Genomic DNA, 16,915 nt, shown 5'->3' with positions numbered 1-16,915 from the left:
AATTATGTGTACTATATATGTTCATAAAAGATTTCATCATGGCAATGCCCTCTCATCCATTGGAATAACAGTAAAAAGCAATTTAACATCAACTGTGGCCATATAATAATTAACATTCAATGGTGCTGTACTTGTAAACTCATAGAGCTCTCAACACAACTATTTAGTATTGGTCAGCACATAAACTTTCTCAAGGCTTCACTCAGAAAATTCTGTAAATAAATAGATGCAGCTTCAGTAACCCAGCCTGTCCCTGCAACCATAGGATGAAAGGGAGGATTGCTAGGATGTTTATGCATTTTAGGTAGCCCCTGTAAACATGACCATGTTGCTTTACCAAGGATGATCTGCACCTTTCCCTTCTAGGTGTTTGAATACCGGCTAAAACTTTATCCACCCCTGTAGTGCCTTTTTTAGGTAATGCCAGATTGTCAAACCTACCGACATAGCAAAATCAACTCAACTGAAGCTCAGGATGTTACTGCTCAATGCCAAGAGCCTAAATAAAAAAACAACACTTCCCCCAAGCCTTGCTCATATTCAAGAATATAGACACCTGTGCAGTTACCAAGACATGGTTTAAAGTGGCAGACAGTACCTCAACAGCTCAAGGTTTCAGTGCCTTCCTCACTTTTAGACAAAGGATAAAGGTGGAGGTTTCTCCAAATACATCAGTAACAAGCATACCTCTAGGGAGGTAAACAGGATGATGTGCTGGAGTTCCTCCACATGTAGATCACCAAGGTCAAAAATCGCATGGCAGGGCTAGCCACCCTGCAGTGTGTACCTTGGCTCTAGATGATCGTCACTGTTGAAGTGACACCATGACCCCATTTGAAAAAATTGGACAAAGGGGTTGTGGATGTATGAATGGCTGGCTGGCTGGCTGGCTGGCTGGCTGGCTGGCTGGCTGGCTGGCTGGCTGACTGGATGGATGGATGGATGGATGGATGGATGGATGGATGGATGGATGGATGGATGGATGGATGGATGGATGGATGGATGGATCTTAGCAATCTGTAGGTCACCCTCCATGTGCCAAGAATCTCACAATGCATACTTGGACCTACTGAAGACACTTACTATCCAATCTAATACCCTACTCATGGGAGAATTTAATTACTCCTCTATAGATGGAGAATCCTACATGGCCACAAATCTACAGGTACAGAGATTCCTGGACTTCATAAATACAAACAGCCTTGACGAAATAGTGAATATGCCCACTACAGGCTTCATAAGGGTGGACCTTCAACAGATCCTGGAAACTACAGCCCTATTAATCTTATTTGCAAAGTCATGGAAAGAATTATCATGGAAATGATCAACATGGACATAGAACTCCAGTCAGTGGATCCATCCCACTTTGGGTTGATCAAAGGAAGGTCATACTTACTGAATCAAGGGAACTCTTTGAAAATGTCATTAAATTATTTATTTATTTATTTATTTTATTTTATTTTACATTTGTTTACTGGGCTAGTCTAGCTGGATATATGTCCATTTTCAGTAGAGGCCCGGGGAGAAAAGCTCCACATATAACAAAATAAGGCAGACAGAACAAGTTGTTAATAAAGACATACAGTAAAACAGAAATATAAATCCACTCGTTAATAATATCAAGATACATTTAGAATTCAAACAGTATAAACTCAAATACAATATTCAGTTGGTTTAAAAGCAATCTTCCTAATATAAAGGTTATGCAAAGGAATTAGTCATATAGATAAGAGTTAAGGCTCAGAAGGGAAGAGAAGTAGAAGGAATATGAAGAGTAATATAATGGGGAAGAGGTAGAAGGCAAGAAGAGAAGAGAGGAATGGAAGGAAGACAGGCAAGAGGAGGTGGGAGAGAAGGTAGATGCAGGTCAGAGCATAGAATGACAGTAAGGGAAAAGAAATCAGGGTAGAGGCTAGTTTTAAGCAGTAAAGAAGGGTTAAAGGTATAGAGAGGGTGGGGAGAGAGAAGTTAGCCTGGTGTACTACAGGAACAAAGCCAGTGGTTTTGGAAGCACATCTTAATTTGTTTGAAGAGAGATAAGGATGAGAATAGAGTTAACTCTTTGGGCAGGGAATTCCATATTCTGCCTACAGTATTGGTGAAAAGAGAGTCACCAGCTACGTTGTGGGCCTTTATGGGTTTGGTCATGAGTTTGAAAGAGGAACGAAGAGAGGTGAGATTATTATAAGGGAGTAACAGTTGAGATAGTATAGGGGTATTACTAAGTTGGTACAGTAATTTGTGGGCAATAGACAGTTGTGCGATCATAAGATAGTTTTGTAGTTCCAGCCAGCCTAATTGTTTCAAATTGAGGCAGTGATGGGTTCTAAAAGGGTTACCAGAGGCGGGCAATGTTATTATAGCAAGTTGCTAGTTTGTTTAGGTTAGTTTTCTTAAGGTTGGTGAAGATAGGAGAGGCGTAGAAGAGAGTAGATATAAGATGGGAGCGAGCAATAGTAGCTCTGGTAGATGGTGTACGAAATTGTTTAATACGGTATAATGATCCTATTTTTCTGTTAACTGATTTGATGGTGTTGTTGATGTGTTGGTCAAAAGAGAGAGTGTTATCAATGGTAATTCCTAGTAGTTTAGTTGTGGAGTCAGGAGAGATGACAGTGTTGTTGTTTGAGGAGATAGAGAAGTTTAGTGGAGATGTATGTGAGGTGGGGGTGAAGAGGAGAAGTTTGTTTTTTTTAGCATTGAGAAGTAGGTACCGTCTAGTAAACCATGTTTCTACAGTGTTAAACATAGTTTGAGTAAGTGAGCTTAGATCTGAAGAGGAGGATTCTGAACAAATGATAGTGGAGTCGTCTGCGTATTGGATGCAGGTAGCTTGAGGAATTACAGAGTGGAGATCATTAATATAGAGGGAGAAGAGGAGAGGACCAAGAATGGAGCCTTGAGGGACTCCAATAGTAATGGGGAGTAAGGAGGAGATGTGGCTATCCCAAAGAACGGCTTGTTGTCTGTTACTAAGGTAAGATGTAAACCATTTGATGGCAAGGCTATCAAATGAGAGGGATTTGAGAATGCTAATTAGAGAAGAGTGGTTGACCATGTCAAAAGCTTTTGAAAGGTCAATGAAAAGGGCAGAAGAGAATAGATTATTGTTGCAATTGTTGTTAATAGTATCTACAAAGGAAAGGAGGGCAGTGGTGGTGCTATGGTGAGGTCTAAAGCCATGTTGACAGTTAGCTAAAATATTGTGAGGAGAGAGGTATTGTACAAGTTGTTGATGAATACATTTTTCCATAATCTTTGCTAATGGAGAGAGAAGAGCAATAGGTCTGAAGTTGGAATAGTCAATAGAGTTACCTCCTTTGTGTAGAGGGATTATATGAGAGATTTTCCAGATATGAGGGATAGTTCCTTCTTGGATGGTCCTATTTATGAGTATCGAAATTGGGTAGGCAATTTCTTTGGCTGCTTTTTGCAGAAAAAGGGAAGGGAGCTTGTCAGCAGAGGGGGTACATGGTTTCAGTTTAAGAATAAGTTTGAAGATGGATGAGGTAGAGATGGGTTGTAGAGTGAAGTTGTAGGTAGTATTTGCTTGGTTATTGGGAGGATAGAAGTTGTTGGTGTTTAGTTGTTTAGCAAGAGATTGAATGGTTTCAGAAAAGAATGAGTTAAAAGCATTTGCAGTTAGAAGAGGGGAGTCTGGGTCAGCATTTAGAGGGGAGGGAGTTTTAGCAGTTCCTGGTGAAAGGAGTCTATTGATAGAGGACCAAAATTGTTTAGGTTTATTTAAGTTGGTTTCTTGTAGGTTGCAGTAGTATTTTCTTTTATCTGTGAGAATAGCTTTCTTGGAAAGATTTCTAAGTTGGTGAAAGTGCAGAAAATCAGAGCTGATTCTATGGGACGTCCAATTATTCCAAATTTTATTTTTAGAGAGGATTAGTTTTTTAGTTTCATTTGTGAGCCAAGGGGCTGTATTCGACTTCATTCTAATAGTACGCTCAGGAGCATGTTTATCCAAGATAGAAAGGAAAGTAGAATTAAAGAATAAAACTGCTTCATTAAGTGGTAGAGTTATTAAGGGGTTCCAGTTACAAGCTCTGAGTTCGTTTTGAAATAGGTCGATTTTGAAGTGTTTAGTAGAACGTATTTTTCTTATGTTAGGGAGGTGAAGATAGTCTTCTCTCTTGTAATGTAGGTTAAGCAATGGTCACTGAGATCATCAGGCATGGTCCCAACATTATAGGTGATGTTAACTTTGTTTATTAGAATCCAGTCTAAAATAGTCTGTTTCCTGTTTAGCTTATTAAGCCTAGTTGTAGAGGTAATGGTTTGGGTAAAACCATTTAGGTTAATGTGGAAGGTGGCATTGTCAGAATTAATAGTATTCCAGTCGATATTTAAGTCGCCAAGAATTATAGTTTCTTGGGGGTAGTTGATGGAAACCCAACTGAGAAAGTCTTCTACAATTGGTATATTGTTTCCAGGAGGAATGTATAGGCAGATGATATAAAGGGCTTTCTTAGCATTAAGTTGAAGTTTTGTGATGATGGCTTCTATCTTACTGTCTTGGTTGGACAGGCTGAAAGGGTAGAGATATTAAGATGATTCTTAAACAGTATTGCTACCCCACCACCCTTACGTTTAGTACGGTCAAGCCTAAGTATATTATAGCCTTGTGGTATAATCTCAGTATCTTTAGTGGTTGGCTTTAACCAGGTTTCGGAGAGACAGAGAATGTCAAAGTTGTGAGTATCTAGGAGGGCGTGTAGGTAAGGTACTTTATTGTTTACACTTCGTATGTTAAGGTGTCCTATGTGGAGGGTATTATTGGTGAAAGGTTTGGATGCAAGAGAGGAGGGGTACACGGGGCCAGGGTTGGGGTGAATGTCACCATCTTGTAAGGTAGGATTAATAGGCTTAGATGTAATTTTGATTCTGAGAAAGGTTGGGGGTCTTATTTTTCTATGTGAGGGTAGGGTATAGGTGAGGTGAGAGCACCTATGGTATTTGGGTAGGCGGTAGGTAGGGGTAGAATTGGCATTAGAGAATGAAATGTGAGGAGTGTAGAAGGAAGATGTATGTGTCTGTGAGTGTTTTGGCTGAAAGAGGAGTGGGTACTCGAATAAGGTAAGGAGGTACATTGAGTAGAGAATAGTTGATAGTAGAATCAAGAGTAAAAGCAGTGTGGGTAAGTAGAGAGTCATTTTTATGAGTAGGTAAGCTGGAAGTGGTTATAGGGAGCAGAAAGTAGATTAGGGGAAGTCAGGAGGAAAATATATGTGTAAGGTATATGGAAGGATAGTATACAGGTGAAACAGGAGGTAAGGCTATAGAAGGAAATGTAAGGTGGAGGGATGGGTGAAATGAAGAAGGAGGGGTAATAGAGGTAGAAGAGAGAAGGTAAGTATAGTAGGAAGGCGAGTATGTAAGAGAGGTAAGTGGGAGGAGGATATGGAGTGAGAGGAGGGGAGGGGATTGGTTTGGTGGGAAAGACAGGGATAGGGTGATAGGGTAGGGGGAGGGATTAGAGGAGTATAAGGTTAGGACCCCTGGGGGTGGGTGGGAATTGGGGGTAGGGAGGGGAGCGGAGTGAGCCCGCAGGGCGAATGGAGTGGGATGCACAGAGTAGACCAAGGAGGAAGGAAAAAGTATCAGAGAAAGCTAGGTAAGTCAAGGCAAGGGAAGGTAGCTTATGGAGGAGAGAATAACAGAGAACTTAGAAGGGAGGAAAGAGAATAGAAGTAGGTAATGTGAGATAGGAGAATTAATTAAAAACAAAATACAAGTAAAATGAGTGTAAAAGGTGAGTAGGGAGAAAATCTAGTGGGCAAAAGCAGAGGAGCAGTAAGCATACACTGAGGTACTCAAAGAAGAGCCAGACCAAAGGGTGAGAGAGTGTAGGCTAGGTAGCAGTCTAAAGGGAGAGGGAGGAGGGTAATATGGAGTAGAAGGGGAAGAGCTGCTGCTGGCAAGCTTAGCTGGGGCAGACAAAAAATGTAGTAGGGTAACTTGGTTACAATCTATACATGTTGGTAAATTAGACATACTTTCTTGGTAGCATGAGGTAGTGGGATAGCAGTAGGCACAGTCCTTAAATTTCCAAGGGTAGCCGACAGGTTCTATGAGTGAGGGGAAAACAGTGCATACTGTGCACCTAGATCTAGCTAAAGCCTTTGATACAATATCCCACTCAGGCATTGCAAAAAAACTTATATTACTAGGATTAACCCCCTTTATAACACACTGGAGAGCTAGCTGGCTCACTCATAGAACCCAGGCAGATAGAATTATTGAGGCCACCTCCACTAATAGGCCAGCCACCATTGGATTTCCCCAGAGCTCTTTGCTAGGCCCACTCCTCTTTGACATCTAATTTTTGGATGTCAAAGCCAATGTCAAAGGCTTCTGGCAAAGTGAGAGCTGTCATTGAATAAGAAATGTGTTATAGTACCTTTTGGGAAGTGGACCACCCTGGGTAATTCCATCATTAATAAAATGTCCCTAAAACATGATTCACTAGTCAGAGATCTAGGAATGCATGTAGATAGTAGGCTAGCCTTTGAACAATGTGTCCAACATAATAATAAAATCCTTCTATGTTGCACAACTTATAAACAGGGGTATGGCATCCAGGTCCAGAGAGGTCATCACACCACTGTACTTGGCCCTCATCAGGGTCATCATAGAGTATAATGCCCTCTCCTGTGTGTAGCTGACCAGACCCAAACAGCAACTGAAACATCCATAGAGGTTACTTAAAAAAATAATACAAGGAGTCAAAGCCCTGTCTCTTTAGTCGGTATCATAGACTTCTGACAGGTGATCTTTGCCTGGCATACAAGGCAACCATAGACACTGTTTTGATGAACCTTTTGCACATCTGCAAAACAAACAGAATCAGAACTACTAGATTAAAAGAACTAAATTTTGCTTTCAACATAAATAGAACAGATCTGTTTCTCAGAGGATTTCCTTTCTCTGGAACAGGCTCCCCATCCATCTGAAACAGACTTCCTCCCTATCCCTATTTAAGCACAGCTTGGACCAGTTGTTGGGTAATTATAAATTCACCTTGGTCTGGTGCATATGTCTCTGATGGACAAAGGTAATCAGTAAATCACCCTCTATATAAATCAAATTTATGGGACACGTATGGGCTGCACATCTAGTCTTATAAGGACCCTAGTGGTCATTAGTTTAGTATACATCTATAAACCTATTAACCTATGGCACTGCATGCATCAGTTATGGTCTATGTGTTTTTTGTAATAAAGGTAACACTAGTCTGAATGTCATTGTCCATAGCATTGGACTAAGTGACACCTCTTTGGCTGTAAAGCTATGTACCATGTACAAGCCTACTGTTTGAGGTCCCGTACTACTACTGCTGCTGGCCACAAACACTAGTGTCACTGGTGGAAGGCCATGTTGAGGCACTTGGTCACCAGGCCATCACATGATCATGCTGTGCAGAATGCAACACATGGTAAAAATGCTGTATGCAATAGCAGGATCATGCTGAAAGACAACACCAGATTCATCCAAGCAATGGAAATGAACTTTCAACAGGCCAAACACTCACTCAGTAACAATTTTTGTCTGGGAAAGGGTAGTGTTGTACATTTTCCTTGGCAGTTTCCTTAGGGTACAAACTGATGTCATCAGCCATAGTTCAAGTGTGTAACCTGCATCACCTGGAAAAGACAAGAAAAAAAAGGGAAAAGTCACAACAAAGGAAGGGTGGAGCTGCCCACTTTTGCTTTTGGGATTGTGTCTTTTGGCTCTGCACCCTTGCCATACTTTTGGGAGCTTCTTTGTGTAATGTACATTTTGCTCACTCACGCTGTTGGCTGTCTGTTGGCTCACAGATGATTGCCTTGTTCAGCTTTTCCCTGGGGGCATCCACTGGTATTTCCCTTGTTTTACTGCTGTTCATGGAATGGATCTAGTGGGTAAGATGGATTTAACTAATTTGTTGATCAGTTTGGTGGCAGATAAAGACAACATCATGATTTGCGAGGATCTTGGATGTAGCATACTATCTGCCAACAAACCAGGTACTGTTTCTTCACAATCTCTCACTTGTACAGAAACATTTAACAAATGTATGGGGACTATGAAAAAAAATATGTTCTAGTGTTTGGCATTTGAAGTTATTGAAAAAATATAAATCCAAAGGCTATTACCCTCGGAGTTTATGTGTACGCATACAACCAATGGTACATGGTATTGATAAAACTTTAACAAAGGGCTAGTTTAAGTTTCAACAAGTGGCCTCTATGATGTTTACCAAAACTTTAGTAGCATTTTCTGAGAGACAAATATCTAAAATATCTAAAGATATCTAAAATTATGTTGGAAATTACTAATATTTGTGAGACAGTAAAATTTTTTCAAACACATGGGAATTATAAAGACCAGTTTGGTTTGTTGGCATCGGAGCTTGCTACATTTGAACAAGAATTACAAGCACACAAGCTCAAAAAGTTTAAAAGAAATGCTAGAGATTATATCAGTGGTAAACCATTTGTTCATTAAAAAATGGTTAAATTTCAACAGGGTAGAACAGAACATGGTCAAGATTGAGGATGAATGAAAGATAAAAGGAAGAGGCCCAGGTCTATTTTAAAATGGATGACCACTACATCACTTCAGCAGAGGAATCCTCTTCTGCCAGTGATACAGATGTGAAAATAATGACAGATTCTCCAGCATCGAAAAAGAATTCTACTTCTAACCCTTTACATTTTATAAGGGCCGTACGCAAACACTTTAAAAGAGGCAACCACCCTAGCTGTATTAATACTGTTGATGGTTGCAAAACAGATTCAGTGAATTTTGTACATAACATTTCTTCTACCAGTTTGTCTTTGTCAGAATTGGATTTGCTAAACAAGGACTTAGTTTTGTGCCAACATATTCTGTGGCTGAAGGCATTTTTGTTAAAGATGTCATTTCATTTTGTAGGAGGTTGAATTTGTTAGCGTATTTTGAAAACAAAAATTCAACTAGTGGTATGCACTTCAAATTTAGAAGTTCATCTTTTTCTCCCACATGAATAAATATGTTGCAATTTTTTATCAGAATATACTTAAGGATTTATATTTTAATTTTTCATACAACACTAGTCTTAATAAAAAAATCTCTCTTATGCACAAAATAAAGCTTTACATTTTTTAAAAAATAATCACAATATTGTGATCAGCAATGCTGACAAGGTTGGGGTGGTTGTTGTATGGGATTGGTCTCTTTATTTGCAAGAAGCTTGCAGTCAGTTATTGGGTAACCAGTTTTACCAAAAAATGGTTTTGGATCCTACTCTACAGTTTTAAAAGGATATAGATGCCTTTCTGTCATTAGTTTTGGAAGAATGCATTATTTCAAAAATATAGTGTATTATCTTACAGTTCAAGATCCTTCACCAAAGTATTTCTATATGTTGCCTAAGGTACACAAACATGTGGGTTCCTATCACAAAATTGAAGAGGAATATTGAAAGGCTTTAATGTTGGAAATGCCATTCATCAATGTGTTTTTTTGTGAGATTGCGGTACAGTGAAGATTGGAAAATTTGTCCTTTCCTCACTGTGCGATCTCAGAGTTGGTATATATAATTAGCAGCCCCCCACAAGATCGACTTCCAGGTACGGCATTTTTGACCTTTAAGACGTTCGATCTTGGGTATTTTTGATTTTGTAATATAGACCCCAAAAATTCAACTTGTCCCCTAGGTAGGCCTATAGTTTCAGGCCAAGGCTCTTTAACTGAGCCATTGTCAGCTTTTTTGATGAAATATTTGAAGCCATTGTTGGTTGAGGTTAAATCTCATATTCAAGATACTACACAATTTCTTAATATATTGTACAATGCACTTTGGATGTTAAAGCACTATATACCAATATTCCACTCTGGGTTGGTTTATTGGTTGGAAATGATTCCTCTATATAGCCCAGAGTTTAATGTCTTTTTGGTTTGATTAGAAGAACATGTTCTAACAAAATGTTTTCTATTTCAATATAGATTGTTTTATCAATTAAAAGGCATAGCTATGGGGGCATCTTTTGCGCCTATTTATACATATCTCTATTCATGGGGAATTTAGAAGAACAACTAATTTATGACATGAGTCACAATATTTTTATAGAGAAAATAGACATATGATTTCATTATCTTGATAACTGTTGGATGGTGTGGAAATCTGACACCATCTGTTTGCAGGTCTCTGTACGATATCTCATTGACATTCAATGAGGGCTACAATTTAGACTGAATTTCAATTTGAATCAGATATCTTTTTTGGATGTTAAGATTGTTAAAAATGATGATGGTACATTGTCTTTGTTTCAGAAGGAATTTCTTTTTTGGATGCTACTAGTTGTCATATAATTAGGAATATTCCTAAATCTCAATTTTTAAGGGTTAAAAGGATTTGTTCCTCTGTTAAGGAGCTTGAAAAACATAATTCAGAAATGATAGGAAGATTTCAAGCTAGAGGTTATAAACTTGATGACGTTTATCGGGGAGAGAATTTTTCCAGCTCTCTAGACAGTTCCACTCTGTTAAAATATGGGGAACAGAAGAAGTGATATGCTCTGGTTCTTATGATCACCAGGTTTGGATGTAATTCTAAAGCATTTTGTGATTTAATCAATAAACACTGCTGGATACCTTTATATGATAATAGGCTGGCCCAGCTGTTACCCACATATTGTACATTTTCTTATAGATGGAGGAAAGCCATTGACAACTATTTGAATAATTTTAAAAAGTTTTCTTTTCTAATCCAACTATACAGAACTCTATTGAATGGAGATAATTAGTTTGCTGCTATCACTGTGGACATTGTTCAGCTTGAAAATTTATTATGAAAACAAAACATTTTTACCTTTAATACTTCTCGGGATTTTGATATTCATTGTATAAATACTTGTATCTCAGAATGGGGAATTTATTAAGTTGAATGTAGGTGTTCTGTTTTTATGTAGGACAGGCTTCTCGACAATTTAAAACTCATATTTTTGAGCATTTTAGTGATATTAGTAATTGTCACACATCTAGTGTTTTGTATAAACACACTCTCAAACATCCTGCTGCTTCATTTAGGCTTACTGCTATTTATCATATTTGCTATAACAGTTTGAATAGGTTACAGTGGCATGAACAATTAAATAAGAAGGAACAGATTTGGATTGTCTGGTTAGGTGCTCTATTTTCCCCAGGACTCAATGATTTATTATGATTGGTGTTTCCTAATTTGCTGGTGAGTTCATTCACGTATATAATTGTGTTGTGTTTCACTTTAATTTTTATCTTGGTACTGAAGAAGGCTTTTGGCCAAAAACGGTATGCCTTCATTGAATCATTTTTATTGAATACCTCTACATGATTTTTTAAATATTTATAAAATTGAATAAAGTACATTCAACTGCCAATGTGGAGTGCTGGCTATTTTTGCTTTTGGGATTGTGTCTTTTGGCCCTGCATCCTTGCCATACTTGCGGGAGCTTCTGTGTGCAACATATGGTTTACTACTAACCAATACATTTTCAGAACTATGCCTACTGACCTAAATATAGTCAAAGCTTTCTCTTACCAACAAAGTGACTGTGCAGGAAGAAGAGGTAGAGTGAGCTTGTGTGTCAGATGTGAGAATCAAGTGCATAGCCATAATGCTGGGTCAACACATTGATGATGCACCGCCGTGCATAACACACTACCTGGCAGTTGATGGAATGATGGCCTTTCCTATTTTGGTACCACTCCACCATGGTCCTGATGAGTACATAATGACAACATAGGTACAATCTATCACAGCAAGCACATCAGTGAAACATGCCATCCAGAAGAAGGCATGCATGACTCTGGCTCAGTACTGAGGTGATACTGGCAGATAAATATACTGATCTACATGTGCCACATGTAGATTAGTATACTGAAATATCCTTGAGGTAGAAGCCTGAGAAATACCTAATGTATCCCCAGTCTGTCTCTGGAATGCCCCTGTGGCAAGTTAAGTGAGGGCTATGCTTGCTTTAATATCCACAGGTATAGAAAGGCCATGCATGCCCCCATTCTTATCTATGGGCCATATAAACTTGATAAAGCCCTTAAAGTAGCCCTGTCTACTCTATTGATACTTAGACCATAAATCTATCAATAATATATTGACCAGCAAACTTATAATAGTTAATCTTCATCTATATATGTGCTTTCTTAGCCAGTGAGCACCTCTAGGCACCAGCAGTTTTGGCTTGGCCATTACAAGCATCTCACACTGAGAAATATGCAGGCTGGCAACTACAGCGGGCATCTTTGCTGATTGCAAAGTAGATAAAAATGTGTGAATTTGTCTTTTATGCCTCTGTTCACTGCACCCAAATGGATAAAAAATATATATGAATTGCAAGCAGACAGGGAATGGGCTCTTTGGCATAAGAAGTTCTGAGTCTGTTCTCATTTCTATCTAATTAACTGTTCATTTACTTAATTCGGTTAAAAGTTGCCATACCTAAGTGCAGGTGGCCACTATGAATTGTTCAGAAGCTGTACTTGGATGCAATCTTTGCAGATTGTCTTTACAGCTAAGCACAATGTCTATGAATACTACCCAGTTTTGTTTGAGTTACAACAACTTAATGCAAATTGATGAGATAGTCAAAGCAAGTGAAAGTGGAAGGAGTTGATTATTTTCAAGTTGATTTAGGACTTACTTAAAACCCTTTGTGCATGCAACGTAAGAGTCAAGATTGATCACATGATTGACTATATATGGAAAGTTGTCAACTGAACACAAATTGCGATAACTAGAAGACAATGCATGAAAGTGAAACAAACATAACTGAGATAACTGAATCAGGGAATTAATTAGTTGCTTGGACTATATTAAAGAAAAAAAATATCCCCCCCTAGACATGGGTTTCTGCCAAGTTAATAGATTTAGAAAGGGACCATACTGACTGCAAAACTTAGTATGACAGGAAATTTTTGAAAAAAAAAGAAACATTGAAAAATATCAAGAAATGCCAAGATTATTTCTTTGAGTATTATTTCACTAATACATCTCCCAAAGTATGTTTATATTATTTCTTTAAGTGCTGTTGTACATTGACAATACAGTCACTTTGAATCAAAGAGTGCATCAATAATATATTTAATAAAAATCAATACAAATATGTTGCTAAAGACATTATAGATACTTTCAATGGATATCCGAAACACCTAGTGAGTAGAGACACAAAGAGGTAGAATAGGTTTCTAGTGGTGGGTTATTGAAGAGCAGCTGTATCAAGCAGTCATTATTTGCAAAACAGCTACAGATATATAAACTTTGCAGGATGTGATAATGAAACTATAGTATGCATCACTATGTTACACAGTTTTAATTGTGAAGGGCAACACATGATTAAAAACTTTTCTGAGATGTAGTTTATAATGTTGTAAGTATAACAGATCCCATATTGCTAATTGGATTCATAATAATCAACCGTTATCTGGATTTTATTTACTTATTTATTTTTATTTATGTTTTGGTTACCAGGAAAGAGCACTGACCATAGCATCACCAAACCAAATGAAGGCTCAGGCTGAGATGCATTCAAAATAGTATCAAGAAAAAATGTAACAATTAGCACCAACAGTAGAACATAAATGTAATACAAATTGGGCACAAAAAAAGAGATACTGTGCACAAACTGCAGCATGTTGTGGTGTACATTTTAAGCATGGAAGAGAAGAATAAGAGTTGTAGTGAAAAAAGATGAGAAGCAGCTTAGCCTTAGAAATTAGAGCACAAAGCAACAGATAAGTAATGGTAAAAACAGAGTCTACGGAGCCAGGGGGACTGAGAAACGGAGCTGTTGTAAGATGACATTGAGTACGAAGAAAGAGAAGTACACATTTACTGGAAGGAGACACACAGTGGTAAAAAAAGGAGTGGTGACATAAATTACATAATGCAAGGAAATTAACTTAGTGCAGAGTAACATTTATTATGTGAATTATCCTGCATTCTGCCATTTGCATTTGTATTTGTATTGCTCAAACATTTGGGACAACACGAAAAGCATGTAAAAAAGCATATTGCTATCCTGTTTTGTTCTTCTGATTATGGCTGTTTGAACTGGGGCCTGAACTTATTGCAGTTAGTATGTTCAATCAGATAGTGAGGAAGGGATTTCCACAGTTTTGCAGCAGGTGAAAAGAAGCTGGAGTCAGTGCTATGTAATTTAATAGATGGTGTTTAGAGAGTACACTTTACTGTATCCTGATGTCTGAGGCTGTAGGTAGGGATGTTAGTGATAAATTCCATTGCTGGTGGAGAAGGGGCATCTTGTTGGAGTAATTCTAAGAGTCAGGAGCCCAGTAGTAGATTGGATCTAATTTGTACTGGGAACCAGTTTGCATTGAGTAAAGTAAAGCAATGGTGTTCAAGGCAAGTGGAATTATTAATGAAACAACATATTTTATTAGATAACATCTATACTGTTGATGTGTTTTGTTAGAGGAGGTACAAAACAGCAGCAAGCCATAGTTAAGTTGTGTGAGCAGGACAACTTTCCCAATGATGAAAAGAACTGAGGCATCTTCTGAGCCCAGAAAAGAAGGTAGTTAATTTTAGATCTAAGTTTTGAAAATGCACATGAAAGTTGAGATTAGTCAATCCAGATGCCTACATATCTGAATAAAGAGGTAGTGTTGATGAGGTTTTGTGCTGGTCAAACAGCCTGGGGGAGTTAGGAACTTTGGAAAGCTTCGTCTTAGTACCAAAAAGTATAGCCATGTTTGTTTGGGGTGAAGGATAAGCTGTTTGGTGTTGAGCCAGTGGTTTAGTTCCAGAAGGTCAGTTTTTGGTTGGATTTGGATTACCTGTTGTGCTAGGTTGGATCTGTAGATAATAACCATATAAATGTCATATCAGAGGAGATGTATGTGGAGTAGGTCAAGGTTTGTGGGCATGGTGTTAGTCATGAGGCTAAGTTGAAACCTATGTTTTGGGGGGGGTTACAGTGTAATCTGTACAATGATAAAGAAACCAGGGGCACAAGTTATCTGGTCAAGAGGGAGAGTCAAATGGAATCTGTTCAAATAGAGTAATTTGCTTGGCAGTGATTTTAGCAAAGCAGAGTGGAGGAAGATACTTAGAATGGCTGGCTCTGTTTGGGAAGAAGGGGAAGCAGTTTTGCATGTGGAAGGAAGGCTGTAGAATCATTTTAGGAAGTCAGAAGGTGTGAGGATGCTATCATTACAGGTAATGTGTATAACTGTGCTACATCAAAGAAGCAACTACTTGGAGTACAGGTATGCTGTTTTGAACTAACTCTTTCAATGTTATGAATGGCTGACCAAAAATTATTTCTCCATAGAACTTTCGCTATGGATCCCAGAGAAGCACATCCCCAGTGAGTCAGAGCCCCAAAACAGCTATGCTTTGGCATGCATATACCATAGGCCAAATTCCCTGACAGACATTTTCCTGGCAGGAGGTATAACTTGAGAGGTAGTGCATAGCTACTTTAGCGTACTCCTCTCATAGCTGAGAAAGCAGGGCTGTCCACTCCTTTTAACACAACTGCCACAGATAGGAAGTGGTACATGAAATAGGCTCATCAAGTCCACAGTAATGAATCTCCTCTCACATGCAGGAGATGGTAAAAACTAATGTTTCCACTTGTACTAGTATATGTAGGATGGTAGCACAGTGATGCATGATCTCCATATCACTGAACTGTCCACAACTTTGCAGAATGTCCAGATTTTGGCATCATATTTTTGGCCTATTTCTTATCAGATTTGTGTTTTTGAGCAAATCATTGTTGACTGAAGTCACAGCATAATGACAGTTGTGCTTATGCTACTCACCAAAATCAATCTTGTGAAGGGTATGACCCATACAACAGATAGATTTTTTTTTGTTACTACCTCCCATATAGTAACTCCTCCTTCTCCCTTTTGGTACCTCCTACTGTTCATCTTCATGACTCCTCCTTCTCCCTTTTGGTACCTCCTACTGTTCCTCTTCATGTTTTTTTTCTTTGTTACTACCTCCCATGTAGCAACTCCTCCATCTCCCTTTTGGTACCTCATACTGTTCCTCTTCATGCAGTTCACTTTGCCGATTTGTTTGTCAGCAACTGACACACAACAGCCAAAACAATGAGTGGCCACTTGTCTTTCTCCTGTAAGCAGGACACCAGACCAGAGAGTCAAAAGTTACTTTGCAAGATGTGTCCTTGATGTAGTCCAGCACAAACAACCTATTCCTTTAAAAGCAATTATCATTCACTGAAATTATATGAATAATTTGTAATTTTCACAAAATTATGACAAAATCGATTTGTGACCTTGGATCTAATGATGCTTAACTAAAAACTCTGTATGTATGTAGATTTTCATGACCATTGTCAAAACTGTTTAAACATACTGCATCTTCTGTAGGAATTGTATATGTTTTGGAGAAATCTGTAAACTCTTATAAAGAATTTGACTGTTAATTGATTAAACAAGGATATAAGGTTTTCAAGGAACTCTACATAATTGGAATTATTGAAAATTTCTAATTGGGGAATATTGTTATTAACTTTTCTACTAGGAGATGGATTGGATTCACATAAATATTAAGCAACCACATATTATTTACACTATAAATGTCTTTGAGAAAGGACTTAGAAGCTATTATTTCCATACAGAAGATAATCTTGCAAATGGATCAGTTCTACACAAAATGGAATTTATATAAAAAATTGTAACAAACACAGTAATATGGAGTTCATAAAAGACTGCTTTGTAAGGTATAGATAGCAATCTAAAAGAAGATATAAAAGATTTAAGCATGATTGTAGAGCGTAAAACAACTAATCCCACTATTAACTGAGTGCAGCAATGGCAAGGCAATTTGTATCATAGTCAATTTTATTAAAAAAATTGGATTGAGGACTTAGGTACCACTGTTTCAGTTAAT

The sequence above is a fragment of the Protopterus annectens genome, chromosome 17.part0 (genome assembly GCF_019279795.1).
Source record: "Protopterus annectens isolate FY-2018-M chromosome 17.part0, PAN1.0, whole genome shotgun sequence".
Taxonomy (NCBI): Eukaryota; Metazoa; Chordata; order Ceratodontiformes; family Protopteridae; genus Protopterus; species Protopterus annectens.
This window is presented reverse-complemented; position numbering follows the sequence as displayed.